Raw genomic sequence first — 27,657 nt, 5'->3', positions numbered from 1 at the left:
TGGAGAAGGAAAAATAAATATTTATAGAAACTAGAGATTTTGGAGAAGACATTAAATTTTTCTAAAGGGAAAACTGGGTCTCCTGGATAAATAGCGGAGAAGGCAACAATTTGTTCCAGCCCTGACATACTGAGGACAGAGAAGAGAGCAATTTCCTGTGGAGTTTTGATGATAACAAGATTCAGCTCTCCAGAGTCAATCAATAGTAGGTGTCCTATGGACCTGGGTTCAAACCTGTGTGTCACCTAAGCTGTGCGCTCAAGCTTGTGTCTCCACCGCCTTGTCAGAGTGCTCTTTAAGTCATTTTGCTTGTTGGCATCCTTTGAGTTCTTGGAACGCTTTAGACATCTTATAACTAACTGTTCCTTTGACTTCCGTGCCTTGAGTTCTTCCAAGGTTTTGTCTGTTTATTTGTTTTCTCATTAGAGATACTTACTACAGGTTTGGTGATCTTTGGGGTACATGTACCCTCTTATTTTTTCACATTGCTTGTGTTTTTGTGCTGTGTCCTGGACATCTGGATATGGTTGTATCTTTTGACATGTTTTCTAAGCACACCAGTAGGCAGTGATCTGAGTAGCATGAGAAGTCTTGAGTGGACAGAGTGGAGGGTAGCAGGCCTCTTGCTAGAAGCCTGGGCTGCTGGAAAGTGTTCTTCGGTCAGGTGTTCTACTGGATGTCTTTGAAAAGTCCAAGGCGGTAGGGATGGTCTTGTAGTCTAGGTGTCTAGAGAGAGTGCCTAATAGGAGAGAGAACAGATTTGAGAGTGAAACTGGGTCAGATCTCTTACTAGGTGTAGCCTCAGGGACTTGGTGTGACTGTGACATATTCCTGGAGGCTGGGCCTGGTAAAACAGGTAGAGTATTAAACCACCTTGGGAAGCAGGTGAGGGTGTGTTGGCATGGAGACAAAGCAAGAAAGGGGCTATCTGGTGGTAGAGGCAGCGTGTGGTTTCAGGAGAGTGGTAGGATACTTGGGAAACCTTTGAGTAGGGTCTCATTTGTGGTAGGGGCAATGTGAGAACCTAGGTCCATTGCCTTATCTACAATATGAATAAATCAATAGCCAATTTAATAATATTGCAAGATCATATACACAACACCCTAGTCTATGAGCTGGGTAAATAAATCACTTGTTACATTGTATCCTATCAAGAGGTGTAGTCTGTCTCTCTACTTTATTACATCTGAGCTGATCTTTGACTTTAACATGATATGTCAGCCTTTGTGTTCATGAAGCTTTGTCCTAGGACCACCATGAATGGAAACCAAGCGAGACAACTGAAAGATGATTGGCCACATAAAGAAGTGATCGGCTCCATCCCACACATTACTGCGATGGCAAATGAGAATGAGGCTGTCTTGAATCTTCTGGCTGAGGCAAACTTCCACCTGAATGCAGGTGTGTGCACAGCCCAGTCAATAAATTATAAATGCATGATAAGCATTTGTTAAGGCACACACTCACTCACTCAGTGTCCCTGTGTTTTTGTCTATCTTTGATTGGGTCTTCCCTGGGAGTGATTTCTTTTGGTAGTCTGCCTCATTCTAAGGTCTCATGTCTGCTCCTTTTCCAGCCAGATTACTGGGACACAGAGTATATTTTTCCACAGTGCTAGTGTGCCTTGGCATGCAGATGTGAGCATCTGTGCCCTTTCAGAGTTCCAGGAAGAACCATTGCCAGCTGATAGTTACAATGTGCAATAATAACACAGCAATTGGAGATAAGGGTTACAGGGAGTGGGGGCCTATTTCCCTAAGTTTCACAAAGACATTGTCTTTACCAGAATCGAAGTCCAACTCCCAAACCCAGAAAATTTTCAGTCAATGTGAGATATTCTTATTTATAAGCATCTGATATAAAATCGACACAGTGCTTTATAGTTTGTCAAGCAGCTTCAACAACTTTACCCTAAATAGTCTTCACAATAATTCCTTAAGGAAGCTTTTCCCTTTTTTCTTCTATTTAATAAAAATTTTAATCTGTGCTAGAGATACGGCTCAGTAGGTAAATACAGTTGCCACCAAGCCTGATGACCCACGTTGGATCCCCAAGTCCCACATACTGGAAGGAGAGAATGGACCATTGCACATATAGATACATGTATGTATGCACATACACATATAAATACATAAATAAATAAATAAATAAATATAATTTAACATTTAAAAAAGCCACCAAGTGTGAGTGATTTTAACCCCTTATATCTGAAGTTGGAAGCAGAGTTCACACTCTGTGCCATTGGTGCTGGTTTTGGATTTGGGGTATTCACTTCCATGACCAGTGATGTGGGACTGTCTGATGATTAAAGTTCAGTACTGAAGAAGAAGAAGCTTGTTCTAGGGGTTGACTCCATCTTGTCTTGGCACAGCCCCTGAAACCCACCTCCCCAGTGTGCAGTTAACATGATATCGCTTCCCACAGTCCTTGATTTAGGATGAAGCATTTCATCTCATCTCTTTCTGTCTTTTTTATTGTAAAATGGAAAGTTTCATGTTTTCACACAGTCTGGGCTCCAAAGCAGCTTCTTAGGTTACTGTCTTATGGCAGCAAAAAAAGTATATTGGCTCTAGATCATGTGTAAAGTGCAAAGTAGCCCAAATAAGATACATTAAGGAGGAACAGTTAGTAGTGGAGGCCATTGACAGGCCTTGGTGTCAGCCTAGAGCGGCTAACCATGAGGAAAGTGGAAACCAGAACCTCAGGAAATACCATGTTACACACGGCATGAGCAATGGGAAGAAAATCACACATGTTGGTAATGTGTGGAGATTATAGAATCCTTATGTATGGCTAGTGGGGGGCTTAAAATGTTTAAAAATGATCTAGAAAACAGTTTAGGAAAGCTGAGAGTGGTGGTGATGCCTGTATCTTCAACACTTGGGAATCTAAGGCTTAGAGGCTCATAAATTCTAGCCCAGCCTGGATCATATCACAGGACACTGTCTCAAAACAAACCAACATCTCAAAATCAAAACCCAAACAGATGGAAGAACTGGTTCCTCCTACCAAGGCTAAAAACAGTCGAGAGTGCAGACAAGCAGTGGAGTGCTTGCCTAGCATGGATGAGATCTTGTGTAGAAGTAACCGTCTTATTAAATAGAAACACAGAGCCAATGTAAAGATAAAAGCCCAAGAGGTCAGAGCTAAGAGCCTTACCCTTCCTGCTTCAGCAATCCTCTTCAGCCAAGAGAGACCTACTTCCTGTGTGTTTGTCTTTATATAGACTTTCTGTTCTGCCTTCTCATTGGTTGTAAACCCAACCACATGACCGCCTCGTCACTGCCTGTCTGTACAGACCCCCAGGTCTTCTATGGTTGGTATTGAGATTAAAGGTGTGTGTCTCCAATGCTGGCTATATCCTTGACCACACAGAGATCTACCTAGCTCTGCCTACCAAGTGCTGGGATTAAAGGCATCTACCACCACCACCCAGCTTTTGCCATGGCTCTAATAGCTCTGACCCCCAGGCAACTTTATTTATTAACATACAAATCACATTTTAGTACAAATAAAATATCACTATAATCTTGGGTTCAATTCCCAGCACTAAGGGGGAAAAATACATAAAAAGCTAAAAGTATAGTTTCCACATAACTTAATAATCCCTCTACTAAACATGTATAGAAGGGAGATGAAATGTTTGTTCATGTAAAACCTTGACAGGAATGAGCTTATCAGCATTGTGCATAAGAGCAAAACAAGTAGAAAGAATCACGTGCACACCAACTGATGGATCAATAAATAAATATAAGATATCCCTTTCAATGGAATATTATTTAACCATAAAAACAAATTAGGAACTGATACATACCACAAAATGGATGGCCTTTATGACATCATGCTGAGTGAAAAAAAAAAAAAAACAGATGCCAAGCATTACATATTATATAATTCCATCTATATGAAATGTCCTGAATAGGCAAAACCACATAGACAGAAAAAGATTCGTGGCTGCCCAGGGCTATAGGGGGACAGGAAGTAATGACTACACGATGTAACATTTCTTCCTGGAGTGGTAAAAGTGCTCTAAAATGGACTATGATGATGAACATCCTCCTCTGTGAAAATACAGTCCATACATCATACACTTAAAGCAGACGGATTGTATGGTATGAGAGCCATGTTTCAACAAAGCTATTAAGAAAAAAGGAGGGGCATGAAAGCCTTGACTCAATCTATCAGCATGCTCAAAGCTGAGCTAGTGCGGAGGATATTTAGGTTGAGGGGGAGAAATAATCAGACTGGATGTAAGACACGGAGGTGCAAGGTCAAAACAGAAAGGTTCGCCTCCACTGTGAACCAGAGAGGGTGTGGCCCAGACTGAGGGCTGTGACCGCTGAACGGTGAGGATGGTCTTCATTTCAAATGCTCATCTTAAAAGGCCTGCCCTCTGGCTCTCCAAACTGAGGAGCACTGTAGAGAGTTGAAGCTGACTGATTCTGATGAGAGCCAATGCCCCGGCACTTACCAACAAGCTAGTGTTTAGGTCCCTGGGCCAGCAGTGGGGGAGGGGAAGGAGTTGCTTATATTCTGGTCAGCTAATGTAGTATAGACACTAGCCGTTAGGTTCTCTGCCGGCCTTTGATTTCTTGCCATTTTCCTGTGTGGAGGTGCCGTGATTGCACATTCCAAGTTGAGCGAATCAAGACAGAAAGAACAGTGATTGTTTGGTCACTTAGCGCACAAATAGCAGCAGCAGCAGCATATAAAAAACCCCATCAGCCTCTCAGCAGAGCATTCCGGGCACATTAGAGTGATTCAGAAATCCCCAATTCACACCAGCGTAGGGATCCGCCACACGGAGTTTGTGGCTGGCAGACTCAAAAAATGGACAAAAGCCCGGCACTGCCGCTTCCCCAAGACGATACTGATTGCGTCTCAGCAGGTCGGGTTTGATGAACTATATTTGCCAAAAAGCAAAGAGACAGGTCGTGAGCCCTGCCACCCAGAGGCGGAACTCCAAGAGAGTCCTGCTGACCCCTGGTGCCCCATCTGACGCCTGCCTATCTCTTCTAGCTGCACCCTTGCCTCTGAGAGGCCCTTGGCACTCGGGGACTGCTGTGTGTAACAAGACTCCAGGCAGCTGCTGCAATCTCGGAGGTCAGGCAGGCATGGGCTGAGGGTGTGAGGACACCTGCCTCTTGCAGGCAAAGAGGAACAAATGACAACATGTGTTGCCTTGAATGTGAGTGGCCCAGGCAGCATGTGTGAAGCCCTTGCAGATCTGTTTGCTTCATGAGCATGGGTCCCTCTTTTCATATCCGGAGCAGGGAACAGATGTTCCGTCAAAAGACACATTTAAAATAAAGATAATTATGCAGTAAGAGGCTTAATTACATCAGCTTATTCAGGTCCACTTAATTGCCTGACAGCCCAAGTGCCTCCCACTTATTTGCGGCAGAGGCTCTCGTGTTTTGCTGGTTTATCAAATCCTTTGATGGCGCGAGGAAGATGCTGTTGACTTAGCCATTCGGAAAATATCAATTCCTCCTATACAGCTGGTAGAGGAAAAATGTAAATATTTTTAACAAGCAATAAAGAATCATCGTTTTCCTAGTGCCGGCTTATGGTGTCCTATAAATGATTAATAACTGCAATGGCTCACAAAGGTAAGAGCCAAGTAGATATTTCATCTTTAGCTGTCTCTTGGTCATATTTGCAGCCTTTCTGTCATATTAAAATCCTGGGGAGAAGGTGATTTGGTAATTTAAAGAGGCCATTTGCCTTATGTGACAATCAAGCGGTTGACCCCAAGAAAGCTGTTTTATGGTGCTATTTTCAGCTCTCCTTAACTTTAAAGGTATGGATTAGCTCTGTTCCAGACTGATGTCCTATCTCTCTCTTTGGCCCCCTAAATTACCAGCCTTGTCAAAGCAATCGTTTTACTTACTATTTCTATTTTTCCTTTTAGTAATCATTTTTTTTTCTGCCAAAGCTTGCAAATGAATCCCAGCTCATCTCATTTCTCAGTCAAAAAATAAATAAATAAAAGAAGAAACATTTTTTTTTAAGTCTTGAACAAGGCAAATTGTGATTTTGTTTTTTTTCTCACTAGTTCTCATCTCATTCTGTGGTCAGAGCACTTGTGTAAACCCTTCTACTGTGGATTCAGGAAATGCTTCCTCCTGGGTTTACCCTGAAATCAATCGGTAGGAATCATAGCAGGAGGCAGATGTCACATGCACACTCACTGATTGAAGGGAAGACAAGGAAGAGATGAACACAGGCAGGATTCTCACGTCTGTTCCAGCAGCACTGTTCATGGTAGAGAGGCTGTGAAATGAACCTGCATGTCTACAATGGATAGCAAAGATGTGCTGCATAAATACAATGGAATAATACTGAGCTATAAAACAATGAAGCTTCCATTAGGCACAGTGAGGATGAGCCTGGAAGGTTCCATATAAACTTATTTAAGCCAGACGCAGAAACACAGATACTGAATATCCTTACCTACCCATAGAAGTTTAACAGGTTGACCCTACAGAGGTGAAGAACAGAATACTAGTTACCTGCGGCTGGAGGTAGAGGAGATGGAGAGAGGATGGTTAATGGGAACAGAGTGCACACTTAGAAAAGGCAAAATAGCTTCTAATAGCTACGTAGGACAATAGTTACTCTGGTTGACAATAATTGATTGGATATTTCTGAACAGCTAGAGAGGATTTTAGATATTATCAGCGGAGCCATGTGACTTCTGAGTTGCTGAGTATGCCACTTATCCTATTTGATCATTACATATTATATATTCATTAAAACAACACAGTGTATTCTATAAGCATATAGAGACATTACCTGTCAATTAAAAAATTTAAAATAGAGAAGAGAAAGATGAAGCAAGGTACAGGAAATGAAGAAGAAATGCTGAGTCCACTGGGGCTAGAGGAATGTGGTGACAATTCTGGGGGACAAGATATGGGAGCTGGGATCACACCCTGTTACAAGCTGTGGACTTCACATAGGGTTGTGGAGAACCTGGGACAACACAGAAGTGAGGCAGCTAGGAGAATCGATGCCATGTCCTCACTCTCTTCCTGCCCTGTGATCTGCATCAGATCTCCCCATGGGCCACCTTAGACCTTCTCTCAGAGACCAGGGAGTCACGGTTCTTCTCATGTAAGTCAGTCTCCCAGGTTACCAAGCACGGCAGGGCTCCAACGGTAAATGCGGAAGAATATCTACAATATCACCACCTTCTCGATCCCGTATCTCAGCATTTCTTCCATGACTGTCTCCTAAGCATCCACTCCCTCGACAACTCTGCCTGTCCTTCTCTTCCACCTTGGACTGGATTAGATAGTCCTCAGCTTTGGGTGCCACCTCGATATTGGTTATACTTACTTCTTTTTCCCAAGCTCCCTTTGGTATGCCCGTATTACATGACAGTCATGCCTTGCATTTGCATCTCGTCAAACTAAAACCACTCTTTCTCTGAATTCAGTTCTCCCAGAATTCATCGGGTGAGTTAGCGTTCTCTTCCCAGAGTGAGGATGGGATGGTCATCTTCATTTCTTCAACTGTATCCAGACTGCAGAGTTTGACGTTCTGTGGATCCCAACTCTGAACTCACGCTTCCTTCTCTGATTTCACTATGTGGACAAACAAAAGGCAGCATACACTTCCTTCTTGTGGGTGTTCTTTTGTTTCTGTTATTTAACTGCTATACTGTGTCATCTATGTTGCTTGTGAATTTATCTTTCTAAAATAGTTCTCATTTTGTCAAACTTCCAGGCAAATGTCTTAGCATTAACTAAACAATACAGCTCCACAGCTGAGGCTGCTTTCCATAAACGCACCCCATCAGTTCCAACTTCTGTTTCTCTCGCTTAAGGTGTCTTGTCAATATCTATGTTTAAAACTTAAACAAGTGCTACTCTCAGCCTTCATCAGAGAAACTTCTTTTTGCAGTGGACCCCTGTGAATACAGGAATACATGGCTGCTCAATACACTGAGACTAAGAGGGTTCAGTGATCAGCCCTAAACAGGACATTTATGCCACCTCATTTCAGGTTCAGGGAACATTCCAGAATTGGGGTGGAGAGAATGTAATAGCCTGAAGGTAGGGAGAAGGGCTGCAAAATGTTGTCTGTCTTCAGGGTATGATACAGCCAATGTGATCTCAATCTTTTGAGCAGCTACACTGGGCCTGTGTAAGACCAAGCCTTTCAGCAGGCAGGCATGGATCCGGGAGGGAGCCATGAAGGTTGATTCCTCCCTGCTGAATTATTGGCTACTGGTAGATTCTTGGTGGCGGGGTGGGGGAGTAGGGAGTGTGGGGGTATGGGGGTGAGGGGGGCCAGGGGGCGGGTAGGCATTGTTTTCACTCATGTACCTACTGATGAGCCACCAGGTTCCAGTGTATAACACGCAAGGTCACACAGTTGGCAATGATTAAATTCAGCAAGTCACAAAATAAAATGAAAAGACACAAATGTGAGGACTGGACTTGTGAGGCGTGGTAAAAGATTTCTCACCAGCACAAAGTCTGTTCCATTGGGACATCTTCATGTACTTTGTCATAGCTCTTCTTTCTTGCAGAAGACCTAAGGAATTTAAAAAAAAAATAGACCTCTTGAGTGGTCTGTAGCTTCTACAGGACCACCTTTTTGGCATGAGGGAAGAGCTGAGGGATTAGTGAGTTGTGCTGCACAGAAACTGTAGTGTCGAGGATGTCTGGAAAAATTATAACTTATACAAGGTATGTAGCAACAGGTAATACTATGGGGTCAGTTACATTGTTCCATGAAGCCTCGTTCTGGAGTGAGTGATAATGAACGCTTGTGGAAATGAAGGGATTTCTCATACACAATGTTCTCATACACATGTTATGAACTTGGAGTCATTGTTTAAGAATCAAAAGGTCAGTCAGTCAAAGAGACGAAAATGCCTGAGAAGGGTTGTGGAAGCCATCACAAATGTGAGAGGAAAGGAGGGGATGATTAAGTTCCATGCACCTAGTATCTCATAGGAAAATGTTCCTCCATCATCATGACTATGGGAGGAGAGAGGTTGTGAAATATACAATAAAGCCCCACGTGGGAATGTCAAGGACCACAGGAGTTAGGAGTGGAGGGTTGTCTCCACTATTGCCCTGGTTACTATCTAGGTATCTGTACTCCCACTGATCACTCAGACTGATGACCTCTACGCTGGGAGATAGTGCTGTTAGCTCACACAATTTTTGAGCAATTAAACTAACGTCCAAGGAAGAATTTATTACAATTTGCTTAAACGCATGCAGATATTAAATGGTAGAGTGAGAAAGAATTCATAAGTTGAAGATAAGTAAGACCAATGATTACTTTTCTCCTCCAGTAGCAGGCATAGTACCTTACAGCATGATGAAAGCTAGCCAATGGGAATGAGGTTTCCAGGTCCTACCAGTTTGTTATTGCCTTGTTCTGTGACTCGGGTATGTGGTATCTTCCGCAATAGGGTCTTACCATCAAGTTTTGGAGGTGTTGGCAGTTTATATATTATAATGTTTGGAGATTTATTGAACCTCACTCTTCAACAACTCCAAAAGGCATAACCAATTGCTGAGCTTTTCCTGAGTTAGCCTTTGGTGTCTGGTAGGGGTAATGTCAACTGGTTATAGAATAAAACCATTTTAACTCTTTTTAGCTGTGTGTACTTCTATATCTTAGGAAACTTCCACAGTAGTGGGCTTCCACATGACTTTTTCAAAAGTTCTCTGTCCTATTGAGCAGACCACATTTTAGAGCTTCTTGGAAACAATGCCTCTGATGATTTTAAAGGAGTACCAAGTTTCAAAAGTACCCCTTGGTACTCCTTTCTCTACCATGCCCTCTGATTCCACCTTCCTCTTCCCAGAAATCTCCTAGTCTGGCTCTTGTGCTCAATCTCTTCCTGCCCAGCTATCAGCCAATCAGCTTTTTTATTAGTCAATGAGAGTAATACATATTCATAGCATACAAAAAGGTTGTTCCATAGCAGGCTACCTGATTCAGAATAATTTTTTTTGACCAGTTCTAGTCAATAAGTACAAACTTCAGATTTTAATTTTTCTTAACAGTTGCATAGTATTCCAATGTGCCACAGGGCTGGAAAGTTGGCTCAGTGGTTAAGAGCACTTGTTGCTCTTGCAGAGGACCTGAGTTTGGTTCCCTGCCTCCACACGGCAGCTTGCAACCATCTGTAATTCTATTTCCAGGGGATCTGAAGGCCTCTTCTGTTACCATCTTTGAAGGCACCAGCCATGTATGTAGTACACACACATACTCATAAAACAAAAGCATATGCATAAAACAATAAATAAGCCTGCGAAACATTTTTTAAAAAGATGTACCACATTTTCATTATCTGATCATCAATTGAGGAGCATCCAAGTTGTCTCCATTTCTTGGCTGCAAACTCAATCTATTTAACATTCAGGGTCCTGTAATGATGGAAAGTAGTTAAATATAGGTAGGATAACAGGATGTGAACTGAGAATGGATAGCCAGTTCAGAACTCAAGTTACAAACTCAGAAAAACAAACAAATAAGCAAGGTTATCAACTGCCTACATTTTACAAATACTGCTGAAGTACCTGAGTGCATGGCAAAAATGTAAGCTATTGAGACACTGGGAGTGAGAGGTATTATTTTAATCAGTTCGGTGTGAGCTGTACATGACTTCTTCAGAAGGTAAAGATATCCAATAGCCCTCACTCAATTAAATTAGAAAAGTAACATCTGCTTTATTCCTCAAAGTGTTAGTCTTTTTTTTTTCTATAGAAATTTTCTATAACAACACACATATACACACACACACACAAACAAAAAAACCAAAAAACACCTGTTACAGTGATTGACTAAAACCCTCCTATTTTTCTTCACCACTCCCACATTCTAGAATTTGGAGGTGAGACAAGAGACACCAAAGCCAGAGTCTGGTCTGATTCTTGTCACTACACTTTAAAATCATCAGAGGCATTGTTTCCAAGAGGCTCTAAAATGTGGTCTGCTCAATAGGACAGAGAGGTTTTACCACTGAAATACATTTTATTTAGTGCCTATGAACTCTGTTTAAAATGAGTGCATTACACAGAAGGACTCCAATGAGACTCAGGAGTGCCCCATGAACACACCTCTGGGAACAATGGCTCCAGCAAGTTCCTCAGTTTCTATTCATTCCCAAAGCTAATGCATTAATCTAATTGGCCTCTAGGAGCAACTCCAGCATGTAGTCAAAATATAGAAAATGAAAGAGAATTGCTTCAACAAAGTCTTGACACAAAAACACTGTCAATTATTATTAGTTCCCTGACAGGGAGGATTTATAGATAATCTTATTTATAATATTATAAAGCTTCTCAATCACCCATAAGCACCTGGCCACAAACAATAGATAGAAAGATTATACCACCATTCGGGGATGTGTTTGCCTTCATGTTCTACTGTGGTACATTTTGTGTGTACACATTAATTGTCTCTGGATGAAGTCTAATTTTGTTCTTAAAATAGCAAGTCCTACTTAAGACAAAATTACCATATTTGTCATAGAGAAAAAATTTTACATTCAAGTCAAAAATTTTATCTATTAATGTGTGTGTGTTTGTGATGTATGTATGTGATTGTGGACACAGGTGTGCCATGTCATATACATGGTCAGGGGATGATTTTAGGGGATCAGTTCTTCTTCCGTATTGTTTCAGGCAAGGACCTTCTTGTTTCTGCAGCTGCCCAGCTCCTATGAAGTTCCAGGCAATTCTCCTAGCTCCACCTCCCATCTTACTGTAGGAGTCCTAGGACTACAAGTGCATATCACATATGTGGCTTTTAACATAGGTTCCAGGGACTGACTTGGGTTGTCAGGCTTGCATAGAAAGCATTTTTTATCTGATAAGCTATCTTTCTGGCCCCAAGAAAGATTTCCAAACAGATTTATTTTATTTTTTGTGCTGCTGCCGCTGGCGGTGGTAGTGTGTGTGTGTGTGTGTGTGTGTGTGTGTGTGTGTGTGTTGTATGCATGTGTATGTGTGTGTGTGTGTGTGTGTGTGGTGTATGTGTGTGTATGTGCATGTGTACATCCATGTATGGCACATATGTATGAGTGCCCAAGGTTAGAAGAAGGCATCATATCCCCTGGTGCTAGAGTTATAGGCAATTCTGAGCCACCCAATGTGAGTGCTGGTGCTGGAGTTATAGGCAATTCTGAGCCACCCAATGTGAGTGCTGATAAACCAAACCAGGGTCCTCTAGAAGAGTAGTGAGCACTTCTAACCATCTCTCTAGCCACAGAAGAACATTTATAGTCATTAAAAGTAGTGACTTTAATCCCCTGCTCATGCCATAGACCCTGCAAGCAAATGCTAATGAATTTTGGAAACCTTCCCAGTGAAATTCAAGGTTTCAAATTCCTTCTCATTCTATACTACACCAGCTACTCTTTTAAAGACAGCCATGAAGGTTGACCATCTGTAATTAGAAATCATGAAACTGCTTTCTCTTTATTTAGTTGAGTGCAATTAGCACGTTTCAAATAAAGCTTTGCATAATTTTGCCCAGATTCTTCAAATAATTTTTTGACAGACTCAGCCTGTTAATATACTATTTAGGATAACAAAATTTTCATAATAACTACATAGCTTTACACCCCTGTTTCTAGACTTACACATTGGGGGTTGTCTGTAAGCCAAATATCATTGTCAAGTTTTACCAACTATTTATGAGGTGTATGGAAGTTACTGCTCATCTTTGGGTTTTGCTTCCTAAACCCCAAAATTGTTTTCTCCATCTTAAATATGTACCTCTCTGCTGTGGATATTGTTCTATATAAATAAAACACTGATGGCCAGTGACCAGGCAGGAAGTAGGTGGCCAGGCAGGAAGTGGGTGGGACAAGGAGAGAGGAGAATTCTGGGAAGCGGAAGGCTGAGGGGAGAGACACTGCAGCCACCGCCAGGACAAGCAGCATGTAAAGACGCCGGTAAGCCACCAGCTACGTGGCAAGGTATAGATTTATAAAAATGGGTTAATTTAAGATATAAGAACAGTTAGCAAGAAGCCTGCCACGGCCATACAGTTTATAAGTAATATAAGTGTCTGAGTGATTATTTTATAAGTGGATTGTGGGACTGCAGGGCTTGGGGAACCTGGAGAGAAGCCCTCCAGCAACAAATGGCGCCCAACGGCTCGAGTTTCCAACTTAAACCTGAGAATATTTAATAACCAATTCTAAACAGAGCCAAAACCAGGTTCCTGCTTCTTGTCTCATACGGGCAGCTAGACGCTGCAAAACGCAGGTTTGAACACTGGCGGGTTTCTGGCGGGTATGTTTGACCGGCAGTATGGCGGAAATGAGGCGTCTGCCAGCGGCACATTAAGCTGTGTGGTAGATTTAGTCTTTACTAGTATTTTAAAAAAAAAAAAAAAGAGGTTTCTGGGCTACACGCTGCTTTGATAAAAGCTTAGACCCACTATTTCTGAGACTTGATGACTCCCAGAGCTGGCAGAAAACGTACCACTGCCATGTTGGGAAGCTGAAGTGGGCGGAGCCAGCAGCCACTGCGCCTTTTCAGTCTTAGAATGGTGCAGTTTAAAGCAATAGGCTCAAGGTAATATAAAAAATAAGCCACGTAAAGATGGCTACCACACAGAGAATCTGGATTATGTTCTCTTTGATATTCGTAACTGAAGAAAAACATTTGATTACAAAAGCTGTTGAGTTATGCCAAATGTATATTTTAAAGGTACCTTAACTTCAAAATTTGAATTTAAGGATATGTTGCTTTGGAAAAGAGGTTCTGCTTTTGTTTCCACAGAAAGCCAGAGGCTGTGGATTTCTTCCAGATTAAGATACATCAGGTTTCACCAGCCAAGACCCCCTGAAAGGTCTCCGATGACACCATGGCCCAGATGATCCAACATCCAGAGCGGTTTCAAGGCAACTGGTTCACACAATATAGCTTCACGGACTACCCCATAGGCCTAAAATTTTCTTTGTGTTCCCATAAGATACAGCACCCCCCCCCCTCTAGCAGGAAGTAGTAAGAGATGCTACGTCCAAATTCCCAAATATACCAAGCTGGCTTTAGAGGTGGAATTGGCTCACTCCCCCTCTAAACCCAGACATATTGCTTTAAAAAAAAAAATGTTTAAGAGATTCTTGTGTCCCAAATCAGAAGAGCCCTCTGGTGTGGGACAGAGAAAAACCAATATTTTTATTTAAAACAGGTTGATTATAAATGTGATCTCTTTCTAAAAAAGAAAAGGGGATATGATATAGATATATAGGAGGATATGGAGATGATAAGATAAAAGGGTAGTTTAACGAACCTACTTTTAAAGAACAACTTGTTTAAAATGTTTTACATTGGTATAGATTTTAGTTTATGTTTAAAATGTTTTACATTGCTATAAATTTTAGTTTATTGATACAAACTTGAAGTTAATTTTGTTATACTGTATATATATATTCTTGTTTGAGGTATTATGTTTATGTAACTCATTTAAAATTGTAATGGATAATTAAGAAATAGATTAATAATTAGTCATCTATGATAATCATATTTGTAGCCATGTTAGTTAAGTCTTCTAGGTATACATAGATATATTTCAGATAGATAGGTAATCTTCAAACACTTCATAGACCTAGAGAATATGGCATTTAAATAACTTAAAATTCTGTTGACGTGAGACACAATTGCTCCTGGCTGCACCAATTGATCCCGAGAGAATGTTGGGCTTCTAAGACATTTCCATTTGGAAGTTTGTCTTTTTGGCACAAAATGGCCTACTGGGCAAAGAACTGCCCTTGCCTTGATGGCTAACAGTACAGATATAATGCTGTCCTTTCTGGACAAGCGGGACACAAGGAAAGTGACCACTGTACTCTGCCAAGACAGGGTAAGATGGTCTCTCAGAATTCCTGCTTCTAAAAATGGTCTGTCAGATACTCTAGGCCTGAAGCCAATTTAAATGCACCAACAATGCTGAGAAACATTAGGTGACTGTCCAGGCTGCCAGCTGTCTTGGTCTACTTTTGCAAGATTCCTGAAGTTGCTTGCATCCATCTACCATTTCTCAGGTACCATTATGTTCCTTCTCAGGTCTTTGATGTGGTTGAAAACTAGATAGTTGTAATTTCCTCAGTTATGATAAAAGATAAGTTAGATATAAAACCTCAAATTCACAAATATAAGATAGATAGGACATCTTCTTTAATATTGTAACTGTAATTCTTGCTCGATAATTGTTTTGCTATATGTAATTTTACCATGTTAAAGTTAAAACCTTACTTTTTAAAAAAAGAAGAAAAGGGGAAATGCTGTGGATATCGTTCTATATAAATAAAACACTGATGGCCAGTGACCAGGCAGGAAGTAGGTGGCCAGGCAGGAAGTAGGTGGGACAAGGAGAGAGGAGAATTCTGGGAAGCGGAAGGCTGAGGGGAGAGACACTGCAGCCACTGCCAGGACAAGCAGCATGTGAAGACGCCGGTAAGCCACCAGCCATGTGGCAAGGTATAGATTTATAAAAATGGGTTAAAGATAAAAGGACAGTTAGCCAGAAGCCTTCCATGGCCATACAGTTTATAAGTGATATAAGCGTCTGAGTGATTATTTTATAAGTGGATTGTGGGACTGTGGGGCTTGGGGAACCTGGAGAGAAGCCCTCCAGCAACACCTCTCCCCACCCTGTTCTCTTTTCCTTATACCACGTGTTTGTGTTGCTAAATAAATGTTCAGCATCGATGTTATGACCATGAATCTACATCAGTAGCTAAATTTATAAACATGACCACATTCCATAAAGTCCATGTTCTGTCACATTCACTGTGTTTGAAATGCTCCTAGTTTCTCAAATGCTAACAGTTTGAATGTTTATATAAATTCATCAACTGGTTTCTTGCTGACCCACAATCTGGCCACTTAACATAATTATGCACCCATCGTTCCATTGAAGGACCTATTTTCTGTGTTTCACAGTCTGTGGTTATATTGTCTGAGAGAACTCAAACTTTTTTCAATCTGGTCGCACATGTCAGGATATCAGTTCCGTTCTCCCTCTTAGAAATTTCCTTCAACAACCTTCTACTTTCTTACCCCATTTTGCTCTGATTGTAAACTCATTGTTCTTATCTTGGAATCTCTGCTCCATGAAATGGTAGGTTACAAAAATGTTCAATATCCTTTACTCTTTCTGTAGTTTTTATCTTTTACAAAGTATCCTTGCCCCTCCTCTTATCAAATGGAAAATTTTATAACTTTTCTCTTAAAACTTGATTGGTGTGTGACTTGCTCTGTTCAATAGAACATAGTAGAAGAGACATTGTGTCTCTTTTTCTAGGAAGTCTATATACCTGTATGTGTGTCTGTCTGTCTGTTGGATCAATCCATTATCTACCTACTAACCTATGGCTATCTTCTATCTTTCATCTGTCTATCTATCTATCTTCTATCTATCTATCTATCTATCTATCTATCTATCTATCTATCTATCTATCTACCTATCATCTATTTGTGTCTGTCATTTATCATCTGTCTATCTATAATCTATCTATAGTCTCTCTCTCTCTCTAATATTTACCTATCTATATCTACCTGCCTATTATTTATTTATCTATACATATCATCTATCACTGTCTGTCTATCTATCTGTGTAATGATCTTACTCCCCGCAATGACTGGAGGGTGAGTGAACACATGGTTACAGACTAGAGATGGCCTGCTCTGACTGAGGCTCTTCTACACAAGGCAGCTTATAATTGACCCAGAAGTCATCTGCAGGCACATATTACCACCTAAGATGAGCAAACTTGCAAACTGAGTCTTTTTTTAACATGACATCCTACTTTAACTTGACAAATGTTTTGAAGTTATTGTGTAAAATATGGGAAACTGGTTGCAAGAGAATATGCTGGTGGACTGTTTGTGGGAGGAGAAAGGCTAGGTAATGACATCAGGGTAATGACATTGGTCTTCATCAAACTCTGTGGGGAGGGGATTTTGAAGTGGCAGTGGCAGCTTTGGGAGTTTCCTTTTTTCCCCTTTTAAAAAAAGTCATTGTATTTTCAAATTTATTTATTTATTTACTTAAATATTAACTACCAGAATAATAGGGTTCCATGTGGGGTTTTCATATATATTTCATTTTGGTTGATTTTTACCTTCCCCTTCTCAGCTCCCTATTCTTTTCTCTGCCTCTGCTCTCCTCACACAGTACTGTTTTGCCCCCAATATCAGACATACAGAACAATGGAATGTTATCAAATACCCGGAGATAAACCTACATAGTTATGGATACTTAATTTTTGGCAAAGGTGTCAAAAGCATACACTGGAATAAAAAGGACATTCTTTTCAACCAATAGTGCTTGCAAAAATGGATATGTATTTGTGGAAGAAAGATTAAATCTGTATCACTCACTCTGAACAAAATACAATTCCAAATGGATCATAGTTTAATTTAAAACTGGAAACATTCAAGATGGAATGTGGCTCAGAGGTTAAGACTGCTTCTTGTCCTTTCAGAAGACCCAGCTTTTAGTTCCAGCAAGCACATGGGGCACCTCACAACTGCCTGTCACTCTGATTCTAGGGGATTCAATACCTTCCCCTGGTTTCTGTGGTCACCCCAACACACATGCTCATGCACACACTCACACCACCACCACCATCACCACCACCAACAAGAATAAGAATAACAATAACAATAAACCTAGAAACACTGAAACTGTTAAGAGAATACATTCCAGGACACTATCAGTCGTTATCAAGTTTCTGAATGGAACCCCACCAGCAGAGTAAACAGTCCCAACTGACAGGTGTAGTTAAATGCAATTAACAAGCTCCTGGACAGCAAGAGAAACTATCAGCGTCATAAACAGATAGTGAATAGACTAGGAGAAAACCTTTGTCAGCCATACTTCTGACAAGGAGTTGGTATCTAGAATATATAAAGAACTGCACAAATGAAACACCCAAACAATCCCAAACTGCTAAGCAATGTATAGGCTGGTGATCTGAATAGACACATCTACAGTTTCTAAAAGAAGAAATACAAGTGGCCAATAGATATTTTATACATTTTAAAGTAGCCAACATCTTCAGGCACCAGAGAAATGCAAACTAAACTGCTCTGAGATTCCATCTCACCCCAATTAAAATGGTCACCACAGATGACAGTAAACAATATCAAGGTTGGGAGGAAAGAAGAACCTTGGAAATTAGTGTAGACGTATCTCACCTCGGAAGTGTTGCTATTACAGGATTACAGGTCCACATCACCACACCCAGATTTTACCGTCCATGAAGTTAACATGCAAAATCTTCTAAGGGTAAAAATCTCAATTTGGAATTATTTTTAGAATGTTATATCATTTTAATGTGTTGACATCTTATGCATGATAAGGGAATATTTACTTTTATTGGGTATTTTAATTTTATCACTTAATGCCATTATTGATGCATTCATGTATTCATGTACTCATGACAGACAACACACCTGGGTATTATTTAGGGTGAAAAAATAGGACAGTATGAATTTTCAGCCTTCAACGCAAAGGGTCCCTTGCTGTGGGATGCCTTTCTGTACACTGTGAATACATGTTGCTGTGACTGGTTGATAAACAATGGCAAGGCAGGATGGAGCCAGGCGGGAAAATCCAAGAAAGAATGAAAGAGAAAGCAGGGTAAGGAAAGACGCCAGCCTCCCCCAAGGAAGAGCAAGATGCCAGCAGACCGGTAACACCACGGTCATGTGGCAGCTTATAGATTAATAGAAACAGGTTAAGTTGTAAGAGCTAGCTAGCAAGAAGCCTGAGCCAATAGGCCATAGAATTTGCAATTTGTGTTAAGTCTCTATGTAATTATTTTATAAGCAGCTGCGGGACCACAGGGCTGGGTGGGACTGAGAATCTTTGCAGCTACAGTCCCTGAAACTGTTCGTATTACATCACGCATACTCATTCTACAGTATCCTGAGGTTGGACCTTATATTTCTCCTTAAATGGTCCTAGAAAGCACCCAGTTGAGAGTGTTATGAATAATGTTATAAAGGACTGACATGACATAACACTACTTTAACCCTTCCTTCTCTCTTATTTCCTTCTACAACTGACCATGTATTTTATGACTAAGTTTTCAAAATGTTAAGAAAAATAAAATCTTCCAAGAATCAGAGAACTGTTCGGAAGAAGGGACAAAAAGAATGAGATAACTCCTTTCATACTTTCCTCCACCCTTTTCCTTTCAATTAGTTTGTGCTTCATTACTAAAATATATGTATTATGAGTCGTACAAAGTCCTGCTCTTGAAATTCAAAATAATACCTGCTTTTTAATACTTTTTTACTAATTTACATTTAAAGTAAAGCAGGGAGCAGCATGGAACACTGACTTCTAGATATGATTTGGCTCTTGAACTCTTGAACTCACACCCCATGAAGCCCATGCTGCCCTGAGGATTTATGGGTAATTAACTGTTGATGAAGCAGGAAGAGACATTTTCTTCAGTGGTGTAGTCAATTGTTAGATCCCTGTGCCCCTGTAAATAACTCAAGGAAAACTCCAGGGATTGAATACATGCACACATGCATGCATACACACAAAGACAAAGAAGTCCAATGGGGCCTAGCTGAGAAGAGAAATGGATTTAGCAAGAGTGGGAAGGGGTCAAGAAAATCTCATGATGAAAGCCATTATGTATACCTACTATATTCTATTAAAACATTTAAAAAAGAAAACAAAAGGAATTTTATGAACAAATACTTCTATTTCAAATGTTTCCATCCATCCATATGGAGGGATCCTATTCGAGTATCATTCTTACCCCTATCCTCTGATTTGCTCATTTCACAGAGAAGGACATGGGTATCTTATAACATGGCAGTAGGTTTCTCAAAGGGGGCAATCAAAGCGCAAATGTTCTAAACTCTCCAGCAGACTCTGCAAGGCATATATGGTGAAGTGCCTTCAGAAGCTCTGCATAAGCATGTCTGCTGCACTGTGTTCACTATTCAAGTCTCAAAAGCCAGCTCAAGCCCAAAGGCATGGGCAGTAGATTAGACCTTGTGATATGAGGAGCAACACTTTGTCCAGGCATGGCAGGAATCCATAGGGTCCTTCTTGGAGACCACCCACCAATCATGTCATCCTTTCTCCCTTCCCTTTACTTTCAAGTTGTCTGTGCTTCATTACTAAAATATGTTTATTATAAGTAGTACAAAGTAGTCTTGATTTTAAAATCCAAATCGATTCCCCACTTTTAACACACTATTCGCTCAGCTACAGTTATGTAAATATTGAGCTAGTGGCATTTAAGTGTCCCATGCTCATGCTTATTATGCTTAACCTATTTGTTTCTTCTCCTTTTCCTCATTTTCAGTCTTTTCTCAAGGGAATTCCATCTCTTTTAGTACTTGCTTGGCCTTACATCTTGTGTTTATACATCCTGTGTTAAATTTGTTCTTAATAATTGCTTTAGAGTCCATAATATAAACTATTAAATTATTATATATTATAATGAACTTCATAAAAACATTAAAATGGAATAATACTCTCTATGGCCTCACATTTTGAGTCCTTGTTATTTTATATGTTACTACAATATATATCATAAATGCATACTCACTCTTAGTATTTTTGTTTAGATACTAAATTTTTTTAAGTAAGTCACATATTTTTACATGTTGTACATGTATATTTATACATACTGTATTATGTGGTAAAATATCTACATAATAAATAATACTATGTAATATAAAGTAATAATATGTATCACAATATCTAAGGTATATATGTACAATATATGCTGTATATATAATTTATAGTTGTGTGTGTCCCAAGGGCTCTCTGTCAGATCTCTCTTGCCTTACCCACTTTAAGGAACTACTCCTGGGCACTCAGTATAGACTCATGGCATTGATACAATGAGTGTTTAGAGCCTTCATTCTGGAGCTCCTGCAGATTGAAATCTGTTATACACGCCACATGAAGCTATTAAAAGTCATCAAATCTTGCTCCTAAAACTTCCCAGGACTCTGCTTCAACCTTGGCCTGCCGGGTAGGAGAGCAATGGTAAGTAAGCTCTTCCTCTCTGCAAACTTCAGTGAGTCTGAGCTTGCATCCTCTTCTGACCCATCTTTAAAACAATTGTTCCGTAAGCTTTCAGTTTTACTTGTTGTCAGGAGTAGTACGACTGAGGCTAGCTCTTTTCTTTAAAAAAAATCATGCCACCCATGTTCTTAAATGTTTCCGCTTTTCAACTGGATATTGTTATTTTGTTTATGAATTAGAGCACAGCTTCTCATAATCTCAGAGTTAAGAGGCTCTGCTTCTGCTGTTCTTTCCACCCAACTCCTGTATCTGTTACTTCCCATATATGTGTCAAATTTCCTATTAAACTGTACTTCCTCAAACGGCAGATTCTTCCCCTCTCCCTCTTCTCCTCAGACTCCAATCCCCTAGTCTCGGCACCAGGTCTGTAGCATCTCCTCCTACGGCATCAATCTCCAACCGATCTTCTCCTCCATCTCTCTTTCCTCCCACTCATCCGGGTATCCCAGCCTCCGACACCAGCAGCCATTCCCTGGGAAGCACCGGAACACACAGGCCAGGGCAGCAGGAAAACTAGTTGCAGATCTTCTCTTCTCCTCCTCCAGATTGGACGCCCCAATGTCATCCCCAGCTCTGTAGCAGACTCCTTGCTGAGGCTCACCTCCCTGCCTGCTCCCACTTCTAGTGGGTCCCACAGTGGATCCTCCTCAACCTTTCTTCCCCACAACCATCACTATATCCCAGTCCCCAACTCCCACCGGTATTCCCTGGGAATCCACAGGCCCTCCATCCAGGGAAGCAAGTAGCTTAAGTGTTGATTTCCTCTTCTCTTCCCTGTCTCACTCCAAATATGTAGCAGACCACCTGCTGCGGCCTCCCCCTCTCTCTCTGCCCCTATTTCCAGGTCACACAGATCTTCTCCAATCTTCCTCCCCACCTATCCTGTCATCCCAGCCCCCAACTCCAGCAGGCCTTCTCCGGGAACCTGCCAGTCAAGACTAGCAGAGAAGCAGGCAGGCCAGAGAAGCAAGAAAGCAAACTTCAGTTCTGCATCCTCCCCCCTCTTCATAATCCAACTCCCAGTCCCATGCCCAGCCCTGCAGCAGGCTGCTTGCTGTGGTCCCTCCCCCTTCTCTCTCTCCATTCCCAGGAGTCTAAGCAGATCCTGGAGGGAAACTCTGCTTTACTCCCTCGTGTGGACCCTTTCAGCGCCCCCTCCTCATTCCTAAGAGTCAGCTCCCAATACCTAGAAGACATTTTAACCAGAACCCTGAGTGACCACATCTATCAGGATCCCAGAAAAAATTTCCTAACAGCCAACACACAACCACTCCACTCCACTAAGAACCAGAGAGGAAACAGAAACCAAGGAACAAAACACCCACCCAACAAAGACAAGACCAGATATCAGCACCTAGAATTACAACCTTCCCAAACCCAGATATCTAGACACCAGTGTAAACACAGTCACTCACAGCCAGGATATCATATCTGCAATGGATCCCAGCAACCCTACCACAATAGGCACTGAGTGTAGCAACATAGTTGAAAATAGCCTTTACGACAGAGGTCCTTAAAGAGGAAATGAATAAATCCTTTAAAGAAATCTATGAAAACACAAACAGGGGGAAAAAAATGAAGAAAACAGTTCAAGACCTGAAAGTGGAAATAGAATCAGTAAAGGAAACCCACACCGAGGGAAATTCAAAAATTAAAGAATTAGGAACTTGAACAGGAACCTCAGAGGCAAGCCTTCTGAAAAAGACTACAAGAAATGGAAGAGAGAATCTTAGGCATTGAAGATATGATAAAAAGAAATGGATACCTCGGCCAAGGAAAATGTTAAATCTAAAAAAGTCCTGCCATAAAATATCCATGAAACCTGGGGCACTATGAAAAGATGAAATCTAAGAATAATAGGAATAGAAGAAAGAGAAGGAACCCAGGTCAAAGGCTCGGAAAACATTTAAAGGTAGATGGCCAACAGAAAAGGAATTCAATGGTATCTTTGGAGATTCCTTGTTTCATGTCATGTTGGGACTTTTCCTTTTTTAAAAAAATCTTTAATTTTATTATTTTTTATTTTATTTTACTTACATGGGTTTTTTCCCCTGTCTTTTTACCCCAAAGGTCCTTTGCATATATATTATGGCTTCCAGTTTGCCGTTTTTTATGGGAGTCCTGAGTATTTGAACAAGTGCATCTCTATTTCCTGTGCCTTCTCTTGGGCTCTTTTCCTCCTGTTTGTTGTGTCCTATTCTGATGTGTTAGTTATTGTTTTATATTATTATATTTTGTTATTTCATATCATATTTTATTATTATCCCTTAGAAGCATATTTATTTTCTAATGAGATACAGACAGATGGGAGGAAAGTGGGGAAGAGCTGGGAGTAAAAAGGAGAAACCAAATTATGATGTCTTATGTGAGAAAATAAGCCTATTTTCAATAAAAGGACAAAGTGAATGAAAAGTGGGAGACTAAAGAGAAACCACAAATCTTGCTTGTTGAACGCCTGTATTACAATATCAATATCATCGCAAATATCATCGATGTGTGTAGTCAGACACGCTAATAAATCAGAGCAATAAAAAAAGAGCACTTCCTCATGAGAATTTTCCCTTAATCATCTTTTAACTTCTTTCCTAATTATAAACCACTCTTTATGAGATTCTTAGTAGTTGCTATGGTGATAAAAACAATATTCTGTGATTAACAACACCCCACAGACGGCGTGGACAGTTAGAGAAAGGAGTTTTAGGATAGTAATTGTAGACGTTGGCCTTGTTGTTCTTTGGTTGTCTTTCTCAGTGACTGAGAATCCTCGGGGAAGTATCTCTCCGTATGCCTCTACAGAGCTGAGGCACACCTATTCTCCGGGGACTCTGTCCTACTCTACATGTGCCAGCAATCCAAGTTGAGCCAAGCCCACACCTGCCACTAGTAGAGATAATCCTGAGTTCTCCTCAGTTGCAGGGAACAGTGTCTCAATTAAGCTTAATGCAAATGGGGCTATTCTTTCGTTTATATGACTGATAAACCTAAGGGCTGGCCTTCAAGTTTGAAGTTCAAGCATTTTTTTTTTCTAGAATGTGAATCTCCATTTAATTATAAAGTTGGTGGTCTTATGTTAGCCTTCAGGTCTTGTGCTATCTTTCATCCCATGTGAGAGTTTCTATAGGCTCCAGTTTGATTATTGTCAGTAAACAATTGTATCCCTCCATTTGAGGAGATAACTTCTCGTGCTAGATGGAAATGCCCAAGTCACTGTAGTTCATAAACAAAAATCAGATTAGCACAGAGGAAATCTGTCTATGATAATGAGAATGTCCTCATAATTTAAAATGATCGAGTTTGAAGGACACAGCATCAACAGAATGCAGTTTGCATCAACCAGCATCCTTTATATAAAAATCTGAAATCTATCCTACTCCAAAATCCAAAATCACTTGAGTGCCAACATGTCACCATATGTGAACAATTCCACCCCTGACCTGTGTGAGTCTTAAGTAAAAACAGGCATACACTGAAATATCGTGTGAAATTAACCCCAGGCTGTGTGTATTTGGGTCATAAGTGAATTTAATAATGACATGGGTTCTACCCTCCCTCAAGCTATCTTCCTTGGGTATAAGCAAGGATTCTGAAATCTGAGCCAGGGAGACAGCTGAGTAGAGTGCTTGGCATGAAAATGCAAGGACCTGAGTTCAAATCCCCAGAACCCAGTTAAAAGAATTAGATATGGTAGCAGAAATCTGTAATCCTAGTACCCTTAAGGTGGGATAGAAGGTGGGGACTCGCCAGCCTACAAGTGTGGCATCTACAGTAACAGCAAAAAGAGAGACACTGTCTCAAACAAAGGTGAAGGTGAGGACAGATACCTGAGGCTGTCCTCTGTCCTCCATGCACAAGGCATGACCCAGGTGTACCCACACTCATACACATTAATGCAGGCATACACATTGTATACACACACATGCACACACAGTACACACATCATGTACATGCACACATACACACTTCAAAATTAAAAAGGAAATCTGCAACCTAAAGCATTGCAGTGGTTTTTGTTTTCCTATTCTTGTTATTTTTTCCTTGCTTCTCCCCATTCTTGATCGAAATGCATAGGAAGACATCTAGTTGAAAGCATATAAAGGAGACAGGAAAATTCAATAAAATGGCAGTTTATTAGGACGGTATAGGCTAATGAAGAGCCCCTGAGATGGTACACTCACTTCTGAGGCTGGACCAGTTTGTATTAAAGCCATTTAGTGGATGAGAATCTGGCTAAGCCTGATAGACTGTGGGTCGGGGTTCCTACCTCTCCAGGGATCTTCACTTGGTGGGGTGTGATGATAACACCCGCCCCGAGTACAAGAGATTTTCATTTGATGAGTGGTCTGAACATCTATTTAGTGGTTATAAAATATCTACTGCTGAAAGCCACAGAGCATTGATAAACAGATCCTGGACAGCTGAGTTATTGCAATCTACTTAACATGAGGAGAACAAATTATGAGTCAAATGTTCCTGTTTAATAACCTCACTGAGGGCAGAGAGCCGCTCCAGGCTGGCGTTAACCCTGCGTGCACTGAGCCTGGCCATAGTCCCAGAAAGGTAATGCAGTCATTGAAGCGGTTCAGGGGGATTTTCCATTAGGACTAAGGTACACAGAGAGAAAAATTTAAAAGGTCCATCTGGTAAAGGAAATAAACAATTTGTAAAACTGCTATATGGTCCTGGACACACTACCTAGATTCCCTCTGTGACTTGCATTTCATCTTTTTTACATTACACATGTTTAAGCTTATTAAATCTTGTCTTCAGCATAATACTGCATTCTTTTATGGCACCGGGGGAACGGAAGGACTATTTGTCTGTTCTCCATTAGTCGTTTGAACCTAGGTCAATCCTCTCAGCCCAAGGACTATAAATACTTTTGTTGAAAACTGACTCCTTTCCCTGCTTCCAAGGATCATGCTTTTCTTTAACATGCGCAGAAAGGGCTGGCTTCGTCGCCTCATGGGAAACGCATTAGCAATATGTTTCCTGGGCATGTTATTGCAAAAATAGAAATGCATTTCAAATGGTGTTTGTTTCCCAACCTGCTCCCCTACATGCATTTTGGGGTATATATGTAGGGCATATGTTGGAGAGCAAGTCAAGTAATTTCTGATAGGTAGTGAAAACACAATGCAGGTCTTTTCTTATGAACTGAAAAACTTAATTGGGGCCAGGAAGCGAAGTTGGAGGTGAATTTAACCTTCATTGGGATGCCATGTTTCTGCTCCCATTTCACTCCCCAGCACCCCACTGCTAGCCTCCACCCACAACAAGCACCCGCATATACACATGCATGAACCCTCGACCTGTCTGTGGTGCCTTTACTCCCATAGGGCAGTTTTGGTTCTTTATTTGAACCCAATACTGGGGTGCCTACTAGAAACTTCTCTGCAAAATCATCAGCACACATGGAACTGGCAAATAAAAGTATATGAAAATGTGTGTTTTTCAAAACGACCCAGAACTGAATGAAGGCCACACAGCAATTTTTTTCTTCTCTATTGGCATACTCCCAATAGTGTCAAATTGGTTTTCCGGAGCCAAAAATTTCCTTAAGTGAAACGCGCTGTGTTAGAAGGCTTTTAAGACCTCTTCACCTTAAAGTGCAAACCTCAGAATGGGGCCCTAGAAAGCAAAGGCTCGTTTTTTTGGCATGCCACTTAAACCGTGATTAGTGGAGAGCATCAGCATGCTAGAAATAACTGTATTTGCGAGCCTCCTGCTCTGCCGCGCTTGACTGTCGGCCAAGCCCCACATCAATCCCAGAGAATGAAAACTAAGATAATGAGAAAATAGGCTTTTCGTGCCAAGACTCAGGAAAGCGGCTCATTCTCCACATGCTGCCTCTGGGCCACAAGAAACAAGGGGCAGCGACCCTGGCCTGCTGGTCCTGTCTGCAAGACCATGTGCAGTGCCTTCATAGCTGGAACACCCCCACCCCACCCCACCCCGGTTCTGGTTCTTTGGGTCTTAGCGTCCTTGTCCTTAGCAGGACACAAGGGGGCGGGGCTGCTGTGAGCCTTTTCTTACCTTTATAGGGGGTACTCTCAAGCAGCTAGGCTGCTGGGGGCTGGGGAGGGGGGAGGGGCGGGGAGAGGGTCGTGTGTCAGATATCAAGTTCAACTCCTGTTCTGAGTTAGCATGAGGCAGATTTGATTCTTGTCTTTATCTTGAAGTAGGTCTTTGTGCCTGACTTGACAAGCTGCTGTAAAAATGCTTGGAAAGATCTCCTGCTTCCAAGCTGAGTCGGCTTGGGTCTGTTTCTGAGCTGGAAGGGGAATGGACATATCTTCCCCCCCCCCCCCCCCCTCCCACACACTTTTTTTTTTCTTCTCCATAGCCAGCTATAGCCGGCTAGGCATTTACTTACTGGTGCTATTTGTTATGAAGAATCAGCCATAAATCAGCGCTCATTTCCCATTTTCTTCTTATTGATGGGATCGCTGGAGGAAAACAGCTTGTCTTCCAAGCTCTTGGAGCCCTGCAGGACAGAGCGGCTCAGACAATAAAAGTTATTTTGACAGAAAACTGACCAAACACGACAATGGACAGAGGGGGACCGGCAGAGGGAGGGAGAGAGGGTGTACA

The 27,657-nt window shown here is 41.2% G+C and overlaps 1 long non-coding RNA gene across 2 annotated transcripts; it reads right to left on the bottom strand.

Moving 5' to 3' along the window:
- LOC114706096 lies at window positions 1–27,657 on the bottom strand. 2 transcript variants are annotated; one of them, XR_003736485.2, is made up of 3 exons: window positions 27,440–27,657; window positions 8,479–8,547; window positions 1–739 (listed from the first exon to the last, which is right to left on the bottom strand). It is a non-coding gene; the product is annotated as an uncharacterized LOC114706096 (long non-coding RNA). The 2 variants fall into 2 exon arrangements; XR_003736486.2 differs by lacking the exon at window positions 1–739 and adding an exon at window positions 6,828–7,592.

This window comes from Peromyscus leucopus, chromosome 19, assembly GCF_004664715.2.
Source record: "Peromyscus leucopus breed LL Stock chromosome 19, UCI_PerLeu_2.1, whole genome shotgun sequence".
NCBI classification, from domain to species: Eukaryota; Metazoa; Chordata; class Mammalia; order Rodentia; family Cricetidae; genus Peromyscus; species Peromyscus leucopus.
This window is presented reverse-complemented; position numbering and strand designations above follow the sequence as displayed.